Source organism: Bombina bombina, chromosome 4 (assembly GCF_027579735.1).
Source record: "Bombina bombina isolate aBomBom1 chromosome 4, aBomBom1.pri, whole genome shotgun sequence".
Classification (NCBI taxonomy): Eukaryota; Metazoa; Chordata; class Amphibia; order Anura; family Bombinatoridae; genus Bombina; species Bombina bombina.
In genome coordinates, this window is record NC_069502.1 from 470,514,151 (window position 1) to 470,525,487 (window position 11,337).

The window sequence follows — 11,337 nt, forward strand, 5'->3', positions numbered from 1 at the left end:
GCAAGCTCAATCTGATTGGCTGATTGGATCAGCCAATCGGATTGAACTTCAATCTGATTGGCTGATTCAATCAGCCAATCAGATTTTTCCTACCTTAATTCCGATTGGCTGATAGAATCCTATCAGCCAATCGGAATTGAAGGGACGCCATCTTGGATGACGTCCCTTAAAGGAGCCTTCATTCGTCGGTAGTCCGTCGGGAAAGAAGGATGTTCCGCGTCGGCGGGATGAAGATTGAAGATTGAAGACCCCGCTTGGAAGATGACATTGCCCGGATAGAAGACTTCTTCAGCGCCGCTTGGAAGATGACATCGCCCGGATGGAAGACTTCTTCAGCGCCGCCTGGAGGATCACTTCATCGGATGGAAGATTTCTTCAGCGCCCCTTGGAGGATCACTTCTGCCGCTCCGGATCTCCTCTTCAGTTCCATCGGTGGCTTGGCTGAGTGAAGACGACTAAAGGTAGGATGATCTTCAGGGGATTAGTGTTAGGTTATTTTAAGGGGGGTTTGGGTTAGATTAGGGGTATGTGGGTGGTGGGTTTTAATGTTGGGGGGGTTGTATTTTTCTTTTACAGGCAAAAGAGCAGTTTTCTTTGGGGTATGCCCCACAAAAGGCCCTTTTAAGGGCTGGTAAGGTAAAAGAGCTTTGAACTTTTTTAATGTAGAATAAGGTAGGGAATTTTTTTATTTTGGGGGGCTTTGTTATTTTATTAGGGGGCTTAGATTAGGTGTAATTAGCTTAAAATTGTTGTAATATTTTTTTAAATGTTTGTAACCTATTTTTTTATTTTTTGTAACTTAGCTTTTTTATTTTTTGTACTTTAGTTAGTTTATGTAATTGTATTTAATTGTAGTTATTTGTATTTAATTTATTTAATGATAGTGTAGTGTTAGGTTTAATTGTAACTTAGGTTAGGATTTATTTTACAGGTAATTTTGTATTTCTTTTAGCTAGGTAGTTATTAAATAGTTAATAACTATTTAATAACTATTCTAACTAGCTAAAATAAATACAAAGTTACCTGTAAAATAAATATAAATCCTAAAATAGCTACAATGTAATTATTAATTATATTGTAGCTATCTTAGGGTTTATTTTACAGGTAAGTATTTAGTTTTAAATAGGAATAATTTATTTAAGTGTAGTGTAGTGTTAGGTGTAATTGTAACTTAGGTTAGTTTTTATTTTACAGGTAAATTTCTCTTTATTTTATCTAGGTAGCTATTAAATAGTTAATAACTATTTAATAGCTATTGTACCTAGTTAAAATAAATTGAAAGTTACCTGTAAAATAAAAATAAATCCTAAGATAGCTACAATATAATTATTATTTATATTGTAGCTATATTAGGGTTTATTTTATAGGTAAGTATTTAGTTTTAAATAGGATTAATTTAGTTGATAATAGAAATATTATTTAGATTTATTTAATTAATATTTAAGTTAGGGGGGTGTTAGGGTTAGTGTTAGACTTAGGTTTAGGGGTTAATACATTTATTACAGTGGTGGCGGTGTAGTGGGGGGCAGGATAGGGGTTAATAAATGTATTATAGGTGGCGACGGTGTAGGGGGGGCAGATTAGGGGTTAATACATTTAATATAGGTTGCGGCAGGGTCCGGGAGCAGCGGTTTAGGGGTTAAACTATTTATTTAGTTGCAGCGAGGTGCGGGATCAGCAGGATAGGGGTTAATAACTTTATTATAGAGGGCAACGGTATAGGGGGGGCAGGATAGGGGTTACTAGGTATAATGTAGGTTGCGGCGGTGTCCGGGAGCGGCGGTTTAGGGGTTAATACATTTATAACAGTTGCGGCGGGGTCTAGGAGCGGCGGTTTAGGGGTTACTAACTTTATTTAGTTGCGGGGGGCTCCGGGGGCGCCAGTATAGGGGGTAGAACAGTGTAGTTTAGTGTGGGTGCTTAGTGACAGGCTAGCAAGAAAGCTGTAAAAAAGCAAAAGAGCAGCGAGATCGGATGAGTGATAACTCTCACAGTCCGCTGCTCATCGCCCCGTACTTGGTGCGCGGCTTTTTGACAGCTTTTTTGATAACTTAGGCAAATTTTTTCAGGTCCGCGGCAGCGATGGTAGGCGAGCTTAGGCGGGCGTATTGAACTGGCGAAGGCAGGAAAGTGGACACGTTGATAACTAGAGGCCTAAATCTCTGTTCTCAGACAAGCTGATCTAAAATGATACTTCAGTGCTATGAAGTCCCTGGTGGGATGATCTAAAGACACATTTTACCCTGTAATCTGTGTATCTGGCCAAGGGACATAACCTATGTTTCTGTATGTGATGGGGAGATATATACATACAGGAAAGTACTCAATAAACGTAGTATTTTCAAAACATATTTAACCCCTTAATGACCAATGATGGAATTATTCCGTCATAGAACAATTGCACAAACTGAAGCTGTGTCAGGTTAATGTATGTTGTTTACCCTGGATTCATATCGCACATATTAAAATTGCATAAACAGTACACATTCAAATAGGTGTTAAAAACCTGCAGCAAATCATAAGTTTACATTATTCTATACAAATCATCCTTAAATTATGCAGAAAAATGTGTTTCATATAGACGATTAAACTTATAATTAAATGGACATTCCAGCCAAAATTGGAATGCACATGGCTGCATTTCAGCTTTGAATAGAAGTCATTTTGCAATACACATGTATTAGCAAAAAATATTTTAGTAAAAGCTATATCTGATTCAAGTGTGTATTTAGGTATGCTCTGTGCACCAGCATTTTAAACGCAGCACTTGAGCCTAAGGTGCTGGTATCATCTGGTAGTGACTCAATTTGCAATCATTGCTGACTTGATACAAGCCCCCCACTGGCTCTCTAGACATCTGCAATATTTAAATGCTGGTGCACTCAGAATATCCAGCTATGCTTCACATGTACGTGCAGAGAAAGATGCTACAAGTAAAACACTGATATGTTTTACTAGATGATTTCTTGGCTATACGTGTGTATTGTAAATATGTTTTAAAGATGCAATTCATATATGTGCATTTCAATTTTGACTAGAATGTCCCCTTAAGGTACACAGAAATTTGGAAAAAAAAACTGAAATTGTAAACAATATGTAAAAATGTGAAGGTTTTATTCTAATTCTACTGTGAAATGAGTCTAGCAGCGAGTGGGCTGAGCAGGGGCGTTACTTGGGTGTATATCAAGTTTCCTTGCAATAGGTATCGGAATGATCTTAACATATTACGCCTGTAGGTCTCGCAGTTTCATCTCGCTGAATGTAGCGAGTTCTTTCAAATTCTACATTGTGCTTATTAAAATAAAGAAAAAATACATATGCAAAACTAGGAACGAATGCTAAGTAAATTATACTGAAAACAGAGTAATATGATTTGTATGTGCTTCAGAGAAAAGTATGCTATCAGTACAGGGTGCTCCCTGTCACATTTGCTCTGCTCTGGAAGAATCTGCATTATAGTCTGCTTCATTCCCTCTATAGATTTAAGCTTGCAACTCACTGGGAATTCCTGGTTCATCTCTCTCTCTCTCTCCATCTCTCTCTCTCTCCATCTCTCTCTCTCACCATCTCTCTCTCTATCTCTCTCTCTCTCTCTCCATCTCTCTCTCTATATCTCTCTCTCCATCTCTCTCTATATATATCTCTCTCTCCATCTCTCTCTCTCTCTCTATCTATATATATATATATATATATATATATATATCATCAATAAAGCTATTATTTTAACTTCTTTTTTTAAATATACTCCACATCCACTGTATTGTTATTCAGCCCCTTCTCTTAAAACATTCTGTGAGTCCCTAACAAGGGTCTATATGACATTTCTCACCATGCAGGAAAATTTTAGATCATCAAGCGCTTAGTCCTGCTGAGCACTATGGATGGTGCATGTGCTGTTGACATTAAAGGGACATTAAGATATTTTTTTTTATTTATGTATCAGAAATTTTAACTGCATTGCTGAAGACATATTTGCAAAATAAATGTTTTAAGCATTTGCTAGTAGGTCATTTACCTACTGTAGTGTTCATGCCCTAGGTACTATGTAGGCAAAATGGGCAGAGAACTGAACGACAGAGTGAGAGAGCAAAGAAATGACATAAAGATTAAGGAACTTAGTAGCCCTGTGGCAAGACACTTTCTAGAATATCATAATGACAATAATGCACGCAAAGTGATTGGTACTGAACATCTAGTGAATAAGAGGTGAGATAGGCTGCTTTTGTGGCATACAACTAGCGAGCTGTATAAATTGCAAACACTGGCACCAACAGGTCTTAATGAGAAAATGGAATATGTCTGTTTTCTGTAATATGTTTGTATTTATTTGAACTCCTTTCCTAGTAATTTTTTTCAGGAAAAATAACAATAGATGTATTTAGAATTGAAAATCATGCAGTATCATTGATAACTATATCTGGTGGTTTGAGTATGAAATTTTGAAGGAAAATGCCATGCTGATTGAAAAATATATCATCCACTAATACAGATAAGATGGATGTTTACAATATAAAGATCCCGCTAAATAGGCTGTTTACCAATGCTATGAATGGTCCCTTTAAATAAGTTGTGACATTAATACAATTTATGAATAAAGGAAAGCCGGTTTTGTAACACAGCACCTGACGAAGCACTGGCCAGCCCCTAAATGGGAAGGGCAAAACATCGTCCTGGCAACAAGCCCGATTGATGTGCACAACGACTGAGTGGCAACTCATACAAAAGGCTGTATATATCCTGCAGATGTTTCAGAGCGCGTAACCTCATACAGATGAAAAAATACTACAGCTGGTATACTATGGAAATCTTTGTTTTTCAAGGTGCTGCATCGCACACAATGGAAGTTCAAAAAGGTGCATTAGGATCCGCCACAAAGGCTGGCGTGGAGGCCCATATGGCACCAATCCGGTTATAAATGGGAAACAAAGTACCACCACTAATCTGTGCTTGCACCTCTAGGATTGATCGCTCTGAGGTACTTTTACACTTCCTAAACAGATTTGTAGCATGTTTTTGTACTAAGTGCTCCTAACTATTTCACTTTGCCTTCTTACTTGGAGTGTGTTCATGTAACACCTTCTTTACTAGAGATTTGTTACCAGCCTAAAAAAAGTCCTAAACAAACAATGAGCATTTTTTTTTTACATTAAAGGGACAGTCAACACCAGAATTTTTGTTGTTTTAAAAGATAGATAATCCCTTAATTACCCATTCCTCAGTTTTGCATAACCAACACAGTTATAATAATACACATTTTACCTCTGTAATTACCTTGTATCTAAACCTCTGCAGACTGCCCCCTTATTTCAGTTCTTTTGACAGACTTGCATTTTAGCCAATCAGTGCTCACTCCTCGGTAAATTCATGTGCATGAGCTCAATGTTATCTATATAAAACACATGAACAAATGCCCTCTAGTGGTGAAAAACTGTCAAAATGCATTTAGATTAGAGGCGGCCTTCGAGGTCTAAAAAATTAGCATATAAGCCTCCTAGGTTTAGCTTTCAACTAAGAATAGCAAGAGAACAAAGCAAAATGGGTGATAAAAGTAAATTGGAAAGTTGTTTAAAATTACATGCCCTATCCGAATCATGAAAGAATAGTCCTACATCTTGATTGTGTGGATATCTTGCCTTTTTCACTTTTTTATTCTTTGTAATATATGTATATATTTGGTATGATGTGTTTTTGTAACGCTCAAGCAAACCTAATAAATATTTTTTGTAGCTTTAGTGCGGCTAGTGTCACTCTTTAGCAATTGACAATTTGCATCAACTGCTTTTTCTTTTTATAATAATATACACTTTATATTATACTCACATTTATGCTAAAGATAACACCTTGAAATAAAATGTTGGTCATCATATTTTTAGTTACAATTACATAGAAGGCAACTAGTTACTATTAACACATTTGCCTGCACATGTTACTTAAATTTACAAAATTGTGTACAAATCACATGCTAAGCTACATAATGAGAAGTGCATAGTTAATTTTTTTTTGTTTTTGCTTATACTGCAAATTATATTGATTGCTGTTTGTTCAGTGGTGCTGAGGTTAACACAAAAACTCTTAGGGGGCTGGATGTGGCCCTTGGAACATAGTTTGGGTAGATTTGCTTAATAATATATTATAATGATTGGTTTAAACTCTGGAAATGATTGTTTTGTTACCATAAATTGTAAAAATATACAATTCTCCACAGACAATTTTGCCAGTTGGGTGGCATTATAAAGCAGCCGGGTGGGGGCAGTTTAATACTTTCTAATATTCTATAATTTTCTGCTATCCAAAGAACAATTAAATTGCATAATTTAACAAATGCATTAATGATAATTTGTGCAATAATTATTATTTTTTTTAATATTAGCTAATTTTAACTTAATATTGGCTAAAATTTTAGCCGGGTGGTCTGTAAAATCTGCCGGGTGGTTCACCCTCTAAAACAGTCCTGGGGAGAACACTGCATTATAAGCGAAAATGTATTAGCTTCCAAATAGCAATACAAATAATATACACTTGGGTGATCTTGTCCCACCATACTTTGGGTGTGTTTTTGTCTGGGGATATTTAAATGGATACTAAACAAATAAATACTAAATATATTAATGTATTTAAAGCAAAGATTAGTCAGAATAATAATATGTAGATGAATTTTTTACTATTAGATTAGTGGTTTAAATATTGAAGATATAAGTGAATTTAAGCGGCAGATTATCAACCTAGTACAGGGGTGTGAAAAAAGGATTTATAGCCAAGGGGTTAAACATTATGTAACAATCTCAAATGGTTTAATATACATTTAATAGGAAATTAATTACCTCTTGTATTTGAGTAAATTAAAATTTTTCCCATTTTCAGGTTACAGAATTTTCTTTTTGGCCTTTCTATGGAGCATGGGATAAAGTAAAAATGTTACACAAAAATAAGGGGTGTTTAACTCCTTAACAACACGAACGTATCCTGTACATTGCAAGTTTTTAGCTCTGTAATAGTGCGGGTCTCCCTGAAAGTGGTGAGGCGCACTATTACATGCCTCACTCCAGGTGGCATTCGGAAACAGCATGGCTTTGCTGCTGACGGCCAGAGCTGCGTTACTTAACACCTTAGATGGTACGTTGGCTAATGTCCTATTGGTGATAATAAAAAATATATATTATTTTTTAATCCCATCTATACTAATTCATTTTATATAAGAATATTAAAGTCTATTTTCCTCAGTTGCATATAAAAAAGGACACACAGCTTTTGTTGTTCCTCTTCTGAATAAATGTACTTGCTTAAATTATGCCTATCCTCTTTAATCAACAAGTATACTCCAGCCCGCCCACTAAGATCCAACAATGACCTGCTCCTTACATCTGCGACTATCACCTCCTCTCATGCTGGACTGCAGGACTTCTGTCGTGCAGCACCTACCCTCTGGAACACTCTCCCTCATGCTGTCAGGCTTTGCCCTAATCTTTCTTCCTTTAAATGCCCCCTGAAGACTTTTTTGTTCAGAGAAGCCTACAACACAACTCAGTAATAAATTAATTTCAATTACCTAACATTTCCCTCATATAATTCTGCATTAAAATCTTTCTCAATCTTGCAGTCCTCATCTCCTGGTTCTCAACCTCCTACCCACAGGTATAGGGCCCTCAATTCCTCCTGTATGTGTTTGTAAAATTTTGTCTTGTCTCTTACAAATTTGATATTGTTTTATTTAAATGAATTGCACCCATGGACAGCACTGTGGAATATGTTGGTGCTTCATAAATAAAATATAATAATAAAAATAATAATGCTCTATCTGAATCATGAATGTTTCATTTTGACTAGACTATCCCTTTTTTCATGAAAAAAACTAAACATTAATATGATAGTTTACCACTCTTATATGTGTGATACACTGTTTTTAAAGCTCAGCAACTTTTTAATCATGCCCATACACATACAAAACTTTATTTATACAAGTTGTTTTTTTATTTTTTATTTTACAATATTATTTTACCTCTCTGCTGTGCCTACAATTTGTTAGCCCATCTGACAGTTTATTATATTAAAAACAGACAACACTACAAATAAGTATCCAATAATGTATTTATTTGTGTGTAAAAATACAATAAAAAATAGGTAACTAAGGTTACTATTGGCCTTGGGCTAGCAAATATATAATACACAACTAATATTAATTTCACAACACAATCTAAAACTATCTTGCCCTTCCTATCTGAGGCTTCCCTAAATGGATAATTAAAAAATAACAGAGACCTTGTACCTATCAAGGGTTAATCAGTATATACCACTACTTTCATAACCTTATTGTGCTTTGTTTTTCCCCTGGAGTTGTCTTTTTACTACTTGAGCATATATATACATATGGCTTTTTATTCACTCCACGTTGATAGTGTAGCTCTCTACATTAAAGATAGATGACGGAACACTGAAATATGGTGATCATCTTTGGAACAATACTGCAGCTACAACAACCTGTTAATATCCATTGGACTTTTCATTGGGTCTTTTTATACACCTTATGCAAGCTGGTCTGTGGCAACAGCCAAACTATTGAACAAAGTATAGATAGTTTTTTTTAGAAGATATGGTAGTAAAAAATATCTAAAGCTGAGAAAACAGGGAAATCTGCCCCTATGAACCAATTCTTCAAACCTACAAAAGGGGATAAACAAGCGGAACCTCCAGTTCAGGAAGACACAGAGGATGAAGAGACTACTTCACAACATCAAGAATTAACCTCTAATTCTCAACCCTTTACTAGAGCAGACTTTAATCTATTGGTATCCAAACAAGATATGTCTAAACATTTTAATAAATTGTGGGACAAAATTGACAACATGCATAAATCAGTTTCTGCGAGCTTGGCAGACATCAAACAAGATATAACAGATCTAGGTTCCAGAGTTGATGCACTGGAAGAATCTAAAGACAACCTAACGGATGAAATGGAGACCACAACAAACCAGGTTACTCAGCAAAACCATACAACAGGCATGTCCAAAGTCCGGCCCGCGGGCCAATTGCGGCACACGTTCCGGACTGATAAGGCCCCACAGATAAGTTGCCCAAATATAGATCTTACGGCCCCCCCAGTGAGTCCCCGAGTGCCACTCAGGACTCCTGGGATCTCTCGCTGCGGGACTTGACGTCATCAGCCGGCACAGGAAGAAGGAAAACACAAATCTTGCGAGATCTCGGTAGTCGCGAGATTTGTGCTTTCCTTCTCCCTGCACCACCACACACAGCCACAAGGGCGACCATTAAGGGCTATTGAAGAAGAAAAAAAATCTGCCTACCAAACACCTTGACAAGGAGCAGTAACTGCACAGACAACACACTGACAGGCAGGCAGGACTGTGCACTCAGGATACATTTATAAAGCAGACAAGGGAGCATATAGGAATCTTGCCAATTTTTATAATGGCAACTACAAATAAGAAACGAAAAGTTGACAGTGAGGGACGCTGCTTCCACACATTCTCTGTTATGAACTTTAACAAGAACCGCGTGAGGACAAGACTAAGTGACTCTCACCTGTGTGACATTTTGCGGATCAAAACCACGGCCTTTGAACCAGACCTAGTCTATGTGCTGCAGTCCAGATCTCAGTTTCACCCTTCCCATTAGTGCAGGCAAGTTTTTTTTTCAATTGAGATGAATACATTGTAAAATCTCAGTTAATGTCAGTTGGTCTAAATCAGTTATAAATATATTTGAACACATGTATAATTGGTGTTATGTTCCTGTTCACATTTTGTTAACTTAAAAGTTGACAGTCAACCTTTATTACTTTGTGTAATGTACTTTACAAGTACATTTCAGCTTCCTGTTTTTTTATATTAAAGGCAGAGTGATTTAACACCTGTTTAGATTTGTCATCCAAGTCACAAAATGAAAAGTATGCCGTTTTCAATAAACTTTGCATAAAATAGTTAATTTGCATTTAATTTAAATGGTTTAAAGAATGTCAGGCAAAATGGTTGGCCCTCGCACATGTTCACTTAATCAAATCTGGCACTCTTCGAAAAAAGTTTGGACACCACAATATCAGACCTTCTAGTCAAACTAGAAGATAGGGAAAATAGAAGCCAAAGATGTAATATTAGAATAAAGGGGATCCCTGAAGACATTAGTGTAGAAGAATTACCAGCTTATCTTCAACAGTTATTTACCATGCTGGCAGAAGTTCCACTTTACACAGAAATAGAACTGGAAAGAGCTCATAGAGTATTGAAACCAAAGCCTAAACCAAATGCTCCTCCACGGGATATAATAGTGGCCTTCCTGAGATTCCCTGAAAAAGAAAAAGTATTCAAAGCAGCAATTAAACAAGCAACACTTAAAATTCAAGGGAATGTACTACAACTTTATCATGATTTAAGTGTTAGGACTTTACAAAGAAGAAATGCTCTGCGCCCATTAACAGCTATTCTACACAAGCGACAGATTCAATACAGATGGGGGCACCCTTTTGCTCTGATAATTAACAACGACAATGTAACATGTATAATTAAAGACCCTCAAGATATCCCAGATATGCAGCATTAGGACTAGAGGACCCAGACCAACCAATATCATCTAGGGGTGAAGAACCTACTACATCTGCTGCCATGCAAGAAAAGTCGCAAAGACCACGATGGACAAAAGTCTCCAAACAGAAACCAAAAACAAGTGAAAAATGTCTACTTACAGAGAACCAGAAACTGATAAAGGTTTAATTCAAAGGACACTAATTTAAGTATATAATGTTATCTAACATGTTTTTGTTGACTGCAGGGCCGGCACTTGTGTAAGGCAGTATAGGCAGCCACCTTAGAGCTCCTTCAGCAGGGGGGCGCTGAGAGCGGGAGGTGCCACTGCCGATCATCTGCCTAAAGCGTGTAAAATGTTTTTGTTGTTGATGACATTGACAACTTAACTTAACATGCGATATGCGCACACACAAGAGGACTCAGGAGGGGAGGGAGACTCAGAGAGTCAAGCAACTCAGTCAGGCAGCATTAATCTTAAATCTTGCCTGGCTGGAGTGGCTGCAACTTCCATCTCAACCTACAAGTTCTAACTAGTTTTACAACATGGCCCCCCGAGTAGAGATGGGCCAGCTACATTGTGGGCGTGTGGAGGTGGTGTGACGTGTGGGCGTGTGCCGTGGAGTTCGCTTGTGCAGCTGTGCCTCCTGTCTGCCTAAGTTGCTACCTATGAGTCCTATGACTATGAGAGGGAAATTGTGCAGGGTCTGGGATGCCTGGCGCCATATGACTCAATGAGCCACGTGAGTGACGCCCACCCAGACAGGCCAGCCAGACCAGGTCCGGTACTGATCAGTGAGGTAGG